This window comes from Electrophorus electricus, chromosome 26 (genome assembly GCF_013358815.1).
Source record: "Electrophorus electricus isolate fEleEle1 chromosome 26, fEleEle1.pri, whole genome shotgun sequence".
NCBI classification, from domain to species: Eukaryota; Metazoa; Chordata; class Actinopteri; order Gymnotiformes; family Gymnotidae; genus Electrophorus; species Electrophorus electricus.
Window position 1 is genome coordinate 2,044,480 of NC_049560.1, and position 11,905 is coordinate 2,056,384.

Genomic DNA, 11,905 nt, shown 5'->3' on the forward strand with positions numbered 1-11,905 from the left:
TGATCAATATTTTCTAATTCATTTGCAAGACACAGAGTGATCCTTTGATTTGATTTTGCTTTATTATTCTTAAGCGCCACAGCTGAATTCAATGAGGATATAATACCCTACATCTAGAAAACTGCAAATAAAAAATGATGCCACACTGTTGAATTATGCAAGAATCCGCAGTGCATCTATTACAGTATTTATGGAATAAATGATGCACTAATGAATTAAATAGATGGGTTAGATGTATGTTTTCATTCAACTATAAAAAGCTGGCAGGTGCTGTGGCATCATAATTAAAGACCTCTGAGTGAATCAGACTAGTTGCCAGCAACCTGACAAATGCTCTCATTCTGCTTTATGACTGGCATTTAGCATTTAACGTATGTTCATGCTTACAAACATACATGACTGAACACTTTTTTTTCCCCAGTTTTCCTACTTAAAATAATTATTAAATAATTATATAAAACTTTGAAAAAATATTTCATTTCCATATGGAAACTGTTGCCTCAAATGTGTGTGTGTGTGTGTGCGTGTGTGTGTGAGAGAGAGAGAGAGAGAGAGAGAGAGAGAGAGAGAGAGAGAGAGAGAGAAAGAAAGAGGTGGTACTTCATTCACATAGCAAATTCAGATAGACCATTCAGCTAGGCCAAAATAAATTTAATTAAAAACTTTTAGGGCATTCTATTTATTTCTCTCTAATTAGCAATAACCTTTAAAAAATACACATATACAATATATTACAGTACATTAATTAGTTGATATCTCTGATGTATTATATCTTTTCTATGTATGATGCTTTTTGCATCGAATAAAACTTAAGCATTTATGCATCTCAATCTGGGTGAAAAAAATAAATAAATACATAGAGAGTGTAGGATGTCCCCAAAGGAACAAAGCATATTTGTTTTCCATTTGTTGTTTCCCTATTGACTCCAATTTGCATTAGCTGCCCTCCCACATACATATTGACTGGCCTATTAGAGTCAGCATATTTTACCTAATTAACTATTCAAATCACATTTTTCACAAACTGCCTAACCTGTCAATCTTTGCAACGATAATATGTCCAAAGTAGGGTTATGTAGCCATTTCAGATTACTGTATGAATTCAAATGTAAACATTTTAATAATTTCTGATTTGATTTGAATAGTCATAATCAGTACTAGTGCAGTTATCATGCTAAAGTTGTCAAATTTAATCCAGTTAATCCAAATTCCGATCCTCCTCCTGGAAAAATCTTGGACAGTTATCATTGTACAGGCCAACTGTACCTCTTGCACTGCCTGGTGTGATAAATGAGCTATGCGCCTATGGCTGTCGATAGAAAGCATATATGGGAAATAAACCAAACTTGTTCCCAATGGCAGGTATCTGGACAGATAAATCATAGTAACAGCCAATAATAAATGCATCATGCTTCTATGTTTTTAAACCCTCTGGCAGGTGTATTGAATGGGAAACCTTGTGTGGGAGAAAATAGACCTTTATTGATCAGAAACAAGTGCACAAAAAATCTACTGACATCCAGGAAAATGATCCTCTTCCACAATTCTTTACAGACTGTCAGTGCCATAAATATAAGTGATTTGGCATATTTTTAATGGATGACGTGATTATGAAGCTGTTAGCCAAAATATACCAAAGATGGTCAATTACATTTTAAAATATGAAAATGGAACCATACTTACATGATTAAGAATACATGTGGATTCCACTTTGTTTATAAGACACACAAGCAAGACATTTAAAGCTGACATTTTTATCTTTGCTACCTATGCCGCCAGTACTGCTTCAACAATCATTTCTTCTCTGGTCTCCAACTCTGCTGCCTGCAGCTGAACCGATCTTGTCCAGGAATCTGGTACCGGCCCAATTCAAACATCCAGGTCCTTAGTTAAGAACTAGCTGTAGTGGTGTGGTCTCAAAATATTTTGTCTGTGGCCAGACAATTAAGGATTTAGGTGTGGCAGAGAGGAAGAATGTGGAAACTGGATCTATGCAGTGGGCCTGGACCCACACCCTGCAGTCTTGGCTTCCTGTTAATTCCATATGCACCCATTCGCACCAGAGGATCTGAGCAGGCTCTCTGGCATTGTTCTGACTGCGTCCCAGTGATCGGAGGCAGCAGGGAAGGCAACTTCTCCCCAGTCGCTTTCCTCTCTGTAACCTGCGGGACACCAATGGGAACCCATTCGTCAAGGCACACGACGTGCGTGCCTCCCTGCTTTTAGTGCTCTCGCAGTGTCTTGGCATGCTCTCTCTGTGTGTTGGAACGCGACAACTTGGCATTAAGCACGAGTAGTATGTGAAGCAGTCCTAAAAGAACTTAACTGAAGCATTCGAGCGAAATTTCAGATGCAATGAAGAGTTGCACAAATGGCTGATGCCCTGATAACATTGGACAACCTGAATAGTTCCAAACAGGAAGGACGACAGCGGGTTAAGTTGAACATGGCCCCCATGGGTCACTGTGACATCCGGCCCTCTAAAACCTGTCTGCAAACCCAGACCTGCTGATTTCAAGTAGTAACTCTTCTGAGAAGAGTTTCATATGGACAACAACAAAAAATGTCCCATGCTTGAAAAGACTGAAGTTATTTTTATCAGCCTGTCTCCGAGTGCTTAGAAATGAGAGGACAGCTTCTTTCTCTGACCTCGGCAACTTCACTCCTGTTTTCGTAAACGCAACTTGTAGCAAATCTCTTACAAATCACTGTTGCAATGGAAAAATATTACTGATTTGGCAGGTGAGAGGAGAAAGAACAAATTGAGTCATCCCTCAAAATATACGTAGTCTGCTGACATTCATGAAATAGCTACTGTAGAAATAGAGTCCTTTACCTTGACTTCTGCAGATCCTGGCCTGCCCAGGTTCAGATCTTAGGGCAGTTTCTTTCATACTCGTTAGGCCCGTCTTGGTCTAAGTCAGTGCCATTCTGATCAATGAGCAACACTTTACCATGTCCTGAAGGAAACCGTGTCCTCGCTGATCCTTGATATAGGCAACTTTTATTTCTTCTACCATTTTGTAAAATGTATTAAAAGATTTCAGGAGGCCAACTACTTCTACCAATGAATTAGTCTAAATTAGACTAAAGTAAAGTAGTTAAAGTCATTGGCCTCGTGAAATGTTTATGGTCTTTGTGGAATGGTGTAAGACTTTTTAAGCTTGATGTGACAGAATATTCTTTGCAGCATTTTGTTAAGTAGCAAAATAGATATAGAGTAAATGTTTTGACAGTGGCATAAATAATACCAAAGTAAAGAAAATTAACTTCTAAAACCAAATGATGCCCATTTATCAAAACGGATGAGCATTGCTCCTCACTGATGTCAGTAAGGCTCCTATTTTAGTTCTTCTTATGGAACCACTAGTTCAGATTGTTTTCCAAAGGAGTAAGGAATGGCAGCTTTGTCAAAACAAATTGACAGACCTTGATGCCTATGGGCACTGGAATCTACACAGAAAATTATGGAGTCGGTGGGGCATGGTATTTCCAACATGCCCTTCTTCTATGTTTTACTATCACTGAGTGGGCCTCCTCTGGCTTGCCATAGCTCTCCCCACATAAAGCACGTCAGCATGTATGTCCACCACAGCTTGAAAAGACGTTCAAATGTCGGCCAAGAGGAAGAAGCCATTGCAGGCGACCAGTTTGCACCTTTAAAAAAATATTTTCTGCAGTTTTCCTTGCATGTGACATTTAGGTACTTGGAGCAAGCCAAAGTAGAATGTTTTTTTAAACTGCCAAAACAGCAGTATGTCTGACCTGGCATCACAAGACCTTACTACATTATTCTGAACATAGAGGAACTGATGTCAAAGTCCTGTGGACATTTTTGGGTTGAAATGGTGAAATTGGAGTGGAGCATTTTCAGAAAATTCAGCAATTTGTAAAAAAAACAAAAAAAAACCCACAAAAAACTTTCTTTATTGAATAAACACATGAGTACAGAAGTTATGTTACCTTAAGATTTTTTTGTAGCAGTGCTGTGCAAAAAATCTTAAAATGTGTCTGGAGAATCAAGTGACTGTTTCTAATGGAGCATGTCACCCTTTCCCTGAAATATTCTAGCATCTTCACAGAATGCTAAGATTTTGAAAACTATACTAACTAATGCACTAATACACTAAGCTACACTAACACAATGCATTAAGAACAATGTTTCTTGAAAATAACTTACATAATGTAAAGGGCTTCCACATTATTTACACCACTACTCTTAAATAATTATTTTAAGCCACCTCAAGCTGAGCTGTATGGTGGCTGGAGAATTTAAACTGAAGACTGCTGTCTCAGCAGTGCGAACGTTTTGTTTTCTTCAGGAAATATCTGTGGAGAGGAGAAAGCCGGCTGCCATATTCAATGAGGATTAAGCCTGGAAGTAGAGGGATGTCTCTGGCAGAGAATAAACTGAACACAGAAACTACCATACAGTTATGCATCAGCAGCACATGTGAAATTAATGATGTAATCACTCTTACAAACAAAAGAACCATTCCTGAAACATGCAAAATCACTCTCCTCGATAGAACGATGCTTTAAAAGCAAACGTGCTTACTACTCTAGCTTTCATGTAGTCCATATGCACGAGCTTCAGACAAAACTCAGCAAAAACTGTGGCAAACACATACACGTGGTTTGGGGCAGGAAACATTCTGTAGTTTATTAACTTCTCCTCCCCCTAAAATAGAGAAAAACCAATTAATCCGCCCTGGCTTGTGGCTTGAGAAAAAGTGAACATGCCGTGGTTTGCAGCACTTGGCCAGGCTCCCCTCCATTCCTCCCCACTTCTCCAGTCGTCTACGAGAAGAGAGAAGTAAAGACAAGGGAAAAACGAGGCCTGGTGAGAAACTCCAGACTCTGCTGTGTTGACCACACAGGGATTCGGGGATTACGTCTCGATTACTGTGTTTCAAACATCATCTCGCGGTAGAGGAATACATTAATCAGGAGTGAAAAACGCCACATTCAAAGATGACCCGGAATTACAAGCCTAGAGGAGTTTCTCTCAAAATAAAGAAATAAGGATAATATGTATCACTTTACTGTTAAAGTCTGATATAGCCCTATTCACAAAAATGGTGTGCGGGGGGGGTGCAAATGAAAACAGCTGGGGGAGAATTAACCTCTAAATCTCTAAGGAGGATCTCTCACTCCTCATGTTTTCTACTGATCTCTAACTCCACACCTTTCATATTGCTTTCACTGAAGCTGCTACATACGTCACAGTGGTTGCTTCATAACTAAAAAATAAGCCTGGGATTTAGGTGTATAGTCTTTGGTGTGGTTAACTGTGAAGAATTTTTTAAAATTCAAGCCTCATTTTTCAAATACAAAGATGTCAGGTAATGTTGAGTAAAGGGCTACAAGCCCAGCAAGTCTGCGACAAGCTTTTGTTCTCCCAGCAACCACAGAGAAACTATGGTAAATAGGAAACATTGAGTAAAAATCAAGTGAGGACAAAAACCTCCCACCTCTTTTCTACAACTCCCTCAGTCCTCAGGAAGAAGATAGGAAGTCCAGGAACAGGTTTGATCGATGTCATGGTGTGCAGAGAGGAAGAAACAACATGGAAGGGTGCAGAGGGCCTGGCTATTTTTGCGCCATTAGGCGGAAATGGGACGCAACCCAGAGAGGAAGCAGATAGGCCGGAGTGCGTTGCGTAGCAACCTTTAACAGGAAAGAAGCCGCAAACGTTCTTTGTAGACATCTGTTGGAAGGAGAAGAGAAACAAAAGGTGAACGCTCACTGATGCAGGCATGCACAACACATAACACTGCAAAACCCCTTAGTGTTAGAGGGAATTCAGGATTCTAGGAAATGAGAGGTTTCCCAGTGAAATGTTCTGGGACTGATGTATGGTAGTGATAAAAAGAAATCCATAAATCCATTGCAGAATTAATATGATCAACGTTTCGGCCTGTATTTCAACTTAACTTCGAAATGGAAGGGTTGTGATAGCTTAATAACAGCTTAAATGTAACATTGCTGAAAGCTCTCCCTTTTCCATAATTAGTTATGAATTGAAAAAACTGGTTTAAAAATAATTTTCTCTGTAGGTGGTATTTACACAGTATATGCTTGGCTCAGAGGAAGTAAATCTTCCATCTGACATCTCCTAAAAATACTGGCTTTTTTAAAATCCCAGCGCTGTACCCCAGACAGAGGCTGTCCGTGTGGTCTCAGCTTAATCGCCTTCGGTTAATATCACAGCTGGAGCGGAGTGGACTGTACTCTTCAGGAGAGAGAAAACCCCAACCTTAGGCTATGTCATTTTGAAAAGGGAATGTAGCCGCCTATGTCAAGCAAAAATTATAGCCCGCCTCTGGGATTTGTTTCTGCAATATCCATATCACCCTGTGATACGCTACACGTTGGCGCATATTCTCATTTCATAAACATTCCTAGACACTTTATTTAAGTGTCGGGCTCTACTTCGAACAATCCCCGTGGCCTCTTAGATTTCTGAACGGTATCATAAGTAGTGGCTGACCACAATATTTTGATGGGGCAGTCGGCTGCCCATCCTGTTCCCACATTTCATAGACCACAGCAAGGAAGGCGCTTGTTCAACATGTTTCCCTTCATGCTGCCCCACCTCGTCCATACCTCCCAAGTACTGAGCGTGTTCAGCGAGATGACGTCATATGATTTAGCTGACCTGTGGCAATGATTGCAAACATACGGCCGAGTCTGCCTTTAAAGCAACACAGCCTCTAAAGTAATGTATTTCAATTAGTTATAACTGTGTGTTCATTTTATAACTGTCATGACAGTTTAGCTACTGTCATGTATAACAGAAGTATTTTGTTTTTTAAAGGACAAAACTACTATTCCTTATGATCAACGTTATTCTTTGTAAATGAGTGTTAGTTCTATGTATTTGTCTCCTGGGATGTATTGAACAAAGGTGGCCTACTCCTGTGATAGTGGTCTCCATTGTCAGAAAGAGAACATGCCTTGTGGCTGCACAGTAATCTCAAATCTTGCTCTGCCCATGAACAGATTAAAATTAACACAATTTTAAATTTAAGTATTTCTTTAACATTTTCTAATAAAGGAGCCCCGTTGTACAGTCGTGCTAATGTTGTGTAGTAATTTTTTGTGTTGTGTGTTTCGGTGCAGGCTATGGTGTTGTGATTGGGTTGTTGGACCGCCACAAAGATTAAATAGACACTCACTCTTCGCGCAGTCTGTCACTCCCGTTATTACAAGAGCTTCGCGCACAATGAGGGTTGACCTTCACCATATCACAATAGATCTGTCTGAGTGGTCGAGCGCTTCTCCACGCGAGACAAACAACCGCGCAGAGCGAACGCGCGCTCATAAGTGCGTGCCAGCGCGAGATTGCCGTGATGCAGCCTGTATGGCTGTACGCCACGAAGTAAATACATTTATTTGGCCAACCCAATCCAGATATCCTCCGAGGTTATAGCAGCTCTCTGGTCAAGCGGTACGGCAGATTTTAAAAGGCTATTTATTACACTATAAGGGTGCTGACCTCCAATTTGCAATTTAGTCGTCTGGGTTATATTTGAAAAGAGCCAGTCAATTAATTCATAAATACTTTATCACGCTTACAGTAAGAGAAAAGATGGGTATTGATCACCTCTGTTATTACAAACACATTCTCGTGATGACACCAGAATGAATCAGTGTTCAGCCATAGACACCATAAATACATAAAGATATCATAACTACATAAAAATAATATATATTTTAACAACACATGATTGTTATCTATTTTAGATCTTATAAATAGTGATGTTAGATAGTAGGCTCGTATCCGAGCTTGGTTTTCTGTTTTGTATTTTAGTGCATTAGTATTTGCGTGAGTACTGTGTGACAAGGTTAAAAAGATAATTATTCTAAAGAGCAAGTGAAAAAAAAGTCGTTTTCAATAATGCAGTCTCCTTACAGACTCAGGTTTTGACTTCATAAAAATGTCTCAAGAAGGGGGAGGTTTGGATCTTAACGGACCTCCACGTAGCTGGCTTGACCCCAGCCAGATTCTGGTGAAGCAGCAAAATGGCGTGACCTCATTTCTGCTCCGCTTAGATGAGCAGTCCCACCATGACCTAGGCAGACCTCTCCAGTTTGAAAAAGTCAGCATTTCAGACAAAGAAATAGCCAACTGCAGATCAAGCATCAAATCTAGCACACCTGAAACTAAAGATTTTTAGATAAAGTAGGGGGAAACTCTTTCATACCATTCAAACTTCATGAGAACACTGGAAATATGTGAACAGAGAAATTATGAAGATGTTATTGCAAATATATATTCAAGGTAAACTGTAGTTGTCAGCTATTGAATTATTTCTCAATATGTTCCACATCTTATGATCCATGTCTAACAGTAGATCCATCCCTGAGAAAGAAAGTTTATTGGTGACATCAGATGTCATGGAAACGAGTGTCTAGCCCTCTCCCACTCTGATGCCTCACAGCAATTAAACCAATTTCAGAAAGTTTTGGTGCTAAACGTTTAGAAAAATATATTTTTCCATAACTATGTAAGTATGCTCTTTACAAGTTTCCTTCCTCTTGCATCAAATTCCACTTTGAACAGAATGACAGAAATGTGTGTGTGTGTGTGTGTGTGTGTGTGTGTGTGTGTGTGTGTGTGTGTGTGTGTGTGTGTGTACGCTCGCGTGCGCGTGCGCGTGTGTGTGTGTGTGTGCATGTATATGTGTATGCACGTTTGTCCTGCTCAGGGCCCCCAAAGCAATCAGGCCATCAGCTGGGAGTGGGCTATAGCTAATTTCCTTCGCCCCCCCCCCCCCCCGGTTCTTCTCTCAAGACGGATGCTTTAGGTAATAAGGACAATCAATAGACATCCTCACTCTCTGCAGTCCCTAGACATTAGTAGCCATTTGTCATTAGGCATCAGCCTCTGTTATCCGACATCACCATCTTGTTTACATGGTGCACCCAGTCTCCCTTGTGTCCCGCACCCCTGTCAAGATTACCCATGGGCCATGCTGATACACACATACACACACACACACTCTCTCTCTCTCTCTCTCTCTCTCTCTCTCTCTCTCTCTCTCTCTCTCTCTCCCCTGAGGTGATGAATAGATACATCTACACACTGACAGCTTAAACATGCACACTCTAGTTGTGATTTACCTCGAGAAAATTAATCAAGCGATGACAAGATGAATAAAATGAGGGAGAGGGAGAGAGAAACATGGAAAAAAGACATTTTCTTGCCTTTGATTTCTCCAGAGTGTTGTGCAAATGGCCCCTTTGCCTAATTAATAAATTGGGGGCAGGAGACTTGAGGGTCTAAGGAACACTTCAGGTTTCAGTGTTACAGTTGTTTTCTGTGCAAGTTTGATTTACTCATCCAGCAGTTTAAAAACATAGTTTATGAATCTTTTTGGCCACACTTTGTATGAATACACACTCTATATGTACTGTACAACTAAATGAATTCATTTTGAATTTGGCATGTCACGCACAGCATGCATGAGTAAACATGGTCCTCATGGCCAAACCCTTCAACCATTATAATCCCTTTGGCCAAAGACAAAGAAGGCAAGATGTTCAGGAGAACAAAACCACTTCATCGATGGTGTGGAGTGAAGGCGGTAAGTTATCTGAGCGTGCACACTGTGCCTGGCCACCACTTAATTTAAATGACAGGTGGGTTAACGGGGGAACGCCCCCTCCTTTTGATTTGCTTTGCACTTTACTCCATGGGGAGCAGGGGCCAGTGGACACTTGACAGCGCTGTTTGTCTGTGGTGATACTGTTCCAAATGATGTGCCCCCTTTGGATGGTTGGCTAATCTATCACTCACTGTCCTGGGTTAATAATGGATAATGATGGAGAGCACGTCGGCGAGAGAGCTGCAGCTCCAATCAGCATGCTTTCCTCGCTGGGGGATGAGTGAATACATGGTCAGATGCTGCCACATCTACTTGCTCACATCAGTTTTTGCCCCAAACTGATAAATGTGACGGATTACTGCAGACCACCTGATGTCTACTGCATGGTGATTCTGCAATATTGCAGATTAAGGTCGGGATTCAGTGAGGACTTGTCTGCAAAAGAGCAAAAAGAGCACGAGCGTTTGCTAGAGCACTTTGAACAAGGGCGAGTTTCAGATGTGCTTGGTTCCATGTTATCAGCTTCATTTCCTAAGGTCACCATGACTATTATCACTAAAATCCATTTAACGGAATGAACGCAACTAAAATCCTAGTTCATGAAAATGTAGTGAATGGTCTCCAGTGCATCTTTTGCTCTCAGTAGCTCACACACTTGCTCCAGGTCGTTGGGATATCAAGACCTTCCATAAAAGGAGAGGGCCAACACTCCGGAAGCAAACAGGTTGTTAAAAAAAACAAAAAGTGAAAATGCAGACTAGGAAAAAGCCTGTTCCCTTTGAAAGATTCCCTTGATGAAAATGTGTAATATAAATAAAGTGAGGGCCTTTGAAAGAGAAAAAGGCTTCCTTCCTGGAGCTGTCATCCAGGGGGGTGGGGGAAGCGCGCTCCAAGATACTCTTAAATTCCCAAAGAACATTCTGTCATCAAACTCCCAACTGCTCCTTTTAAACATGCAATGGCCAGCCTCCACCTCTCGCAACGTGGCCAGGTCTCCCTTCCCAGCTCCCCCTCCCAAGTCCCTTTAATCTGCAGACGGGGACCAGAGTCAACAGCACCCAGTCGACAGGCCACAGCCTGAACAGTCAAGCTGCTGGAATAGGCACAACATGCTAATAAGACCAGGAAATAAGATCAGCAGATTTGGGCTGTTGATGGATGCTGTTGCATTGAAATGGATCTGCAGTCTGAGCAGGGTGGTGACATATGTTCTCTCACTCAGTGATGTATGCTTGTAGTATTTAATTTTTTTAAATAAGCCTAAGTCACAGCCTTAATATGAATTAGTTATCATTTGTTTCAGACTAATTCATATTAATCAATATGAATTAGTTTGGTTTGTGGAAGGTCTACAGCAGTCTCATTTAATCACACCCAGAGGAAAATCTGTTTGCTCCTAGCAAAGGAGTTCAGTTCAACAGGCACTAAAAATGGCCTTGAAACATTCATCTAGTCGGTTCAGCAGTGAATCTATGCAGTACTGTTCCCAATTATATATATATATATATATATATATTTATTTATTTATTTATTTATTTATTTATTTATCCTTAGTGTACATGAATATGATTTCATAATTTTTGTAGAAATGTTACAAATTCAAAAAAGAAACTGTTAAAAACCTTAGCAATCAGTAAGATTAGTTACAAGTTTGCTTGTTTTTTTTCTTCTTTTGATCGCTTTTATCCTCTGTTTTGTACATTTGTTAAAAACTGAACAAAGAATACTACGTTTTCAGGCAATTTATTTGTTTGTTTGTTTTTGCTAGAACAACATAGCATTAGGATATTCTAGGGAAATAAAAAATTCACGTACTTTAATTCACCGACACACTCTAACTGCCTTCTGACTGAATAACGACAGCCTTCTGACTGTGTACCAGACATTTAGAATCAATGGCCATAGACCAAATGGATGTATGGAATGACCCTCAGAAGCTTGGCTCTTTAATGACATCCGTCCCCCCCACCCCTCAGCTTCACAGCTACCCCTTCCCCCCGGCTCGGACAGCCTGGGCCCCCTCGTCCTGGAAGTGGCCGTTTTTCTGCCTGCTTTTTCAGCAGATCTGCTTAGGCGCTGCCACCGCCGTATGTGGGTCAAGGGAGTGGTGGGGGCCACGGCAGGCCATGTTTCCCCTGCTGCATGCGGGGCCCCGTAGATTAATGGCCCCTCGCTGGAGGTCCTGCTACTGCCTGGCCTGTAGCTTCATCATTGTGCTGCACACCACCTTCACACACTCATCACACACACCCTCACCCAAGGCACTGCAGCAAGCACAGGCACTCAAACAT